Here is a 2,088-nt window from a genome sequence, read left to right as displayed (position 1 = left end):
GAGATGACTCAGTGGTTTAAAGGCATTGCTTGCAAAGCCCAACAGCCTGGGTTTGGTTTCCCATACTTATATAAAGCCAGATGCACGAAGTGGCAAATGTATTTGGGGTTCATTTGCAGTGGAAGGAGGCCCTTGTGAGTCCATTCTCTCTTCCCCTTAACTAAATGGGCTGGGTGTGGTGGTACATGCCTTTAATTCCAACTCTCAGGAGAGGTAGGAGGATCGTTGTGAGTTTGAGACCACCCTGAGACTACATAGAAAATTACAGGTGAGCCTGGGCTAGAGTGAAACCCTACCTCGAAAAACAAATTAAATTAACTTAAATTAACTAAATGGATCATTAACATTTTTAAATATTTTATTTGAGACAGAGAGAAAGAAAGAGGAGAGAGAGAATGGGCCATGCCAGGGCCTCCAGCCACTGCAAACAAACCCCAGATGCATATGCCACCTTGTATATCAGGATTACATGGGTCCTGGGGAATTGAACCTGGGTTCTTTGGCTCTATAGTCAACTGCCTTAACTACTAACCCAACCCTCCAGACTGTCATTAATCTTTTTAATGCATCCAGAACCCTATGTGGTTCAGTAAAAATAGAAAATACCTGCCTCACAATGAATAACAACTTCAGGCTAATTCATGTCCTTTACTAATCCTTCTCAAGTGTCAAGGGCTGCAGCCAAACATACCTGTCCAGAGCAGCGCCCTATGGAGGCCACTTTTCCTGCCTCCCTTCCTGCTCCACAGGTACATCAGAAACTCTTTCTGCCTGGTCTTGGTGAGCTCTGGGATCTGCGTGGTGAAATGATACGACAATTGATCTCCTCTTCAACCGCAACTCAGAAGATGGTAGTAAATGAGTTCAAAACATATAAGCCCTCAATAGTAAAAACAAAAGCAAACCATTAGTCTCGGCTACAGTCAGTCATTCCTGAAGGACTCCCCATAAACCTCTCCTGAGAATGCCCCCTCTATGTCATTTCTTGGTGGAGGACATTTTAAAATCTTGTCTTTTCTTTTGTGTGTGTGTGTGTGTGTGTGTGTGTGTGTGTGTATTTTATTTATAAGAGAGAGGAGAAAGTGGGGGATAGAATGGGCATGCCAGGGCCTCTTGCCACTACACATAAACTCCAAATGCATGTGCCACTTTGTGCCTCTGGCTTTACATTGGTGCTGTGGAATTGAACCTCGGCTGATAGGCATTGCAAGCAAGAGCCAAAAGACCACTGAGCCATGTCTCCAGCCCCCAAACCTGGCCTTTTCTTAACAAAACTGATGCAGCAGAAGAATATCATGGCCCTAGGCCCATTTTCAAAGGATTTTTTTTCCAGGTGCTTGTTTTATTTATTATCTATCTGAGTAAACATTTTTTGTAACTGTAAATGTACTGTGTTGTTTATCATTGATACTCATTTAACACTTCAGTTAAAATAACTTTTCCTTTACTGTAAATATTGTACAGAATAAAAGAAAACATTAACTTTTTAAATAAAAGTCCTGTTTTCCTTTGTTTGTAAAAAACATATTGGGAGGGCTGGTGAGATGGGTTAGCAGTTAAAGTGCTTACCTGAAAGTCAAAGGACACAGGTTCAATTCCCCAGAACCCCCTAAGCCAGAGGCACAAGGTGGCACATACTTTTGGAGTTCATTTGCAGTGGCTAGAGACCTCATATGCCAGTTCTCTCTTTCTCTCTCTCTGTCTCCTTCTCACTCTACCTCTTTTTCTCTCAAATAAATAAATAAAAATAAAGTATTTAAAAATAATAAAAGTCCAATATTGCCAGAAAAAAATCATATTAGAAATAAAATGAATAAAACAGAATATGGACATATTAGCACAAGATTACATTCTTATATGCCTTCAGTCTTGTAACTAAAAGGGCGCAAGAGAAATTTTCTGGGAAAGTTCATATCAAAAACAACAAAAATGGTATACGTCTTAGTGATATGGAAAATAAAGACATTTTTAAAAAGAACATTAGTGTCTTGTTTGTCCCTTTCCAAGTGTGCCTGGACTCAGCCCTTGGCTGTCCTGAGTCTACTGGTATTTTTAAGGCTTTGGCATGGCTTTGGCAATTACAAACAT

This window comes from Jaculus jaculus, chromosome 3 (assembly GCF_020740685.1).
Source record: "Jaculus jaculus isolate mJacJac1 chromosome 3, mJacJac1.mat.Y.cur, whole genome shotgun sequence".
In the NCBI taxonomy this organism is placed as follows: domain Eukaryota; kingdom Metazoa; phylum Chordata; class Mammalia; order Rodentia; family Dipodidae; genus Jaculus; species Jaculus jaculus.
Note: the sequence above shows the minus strand (reverse complement) of the source record.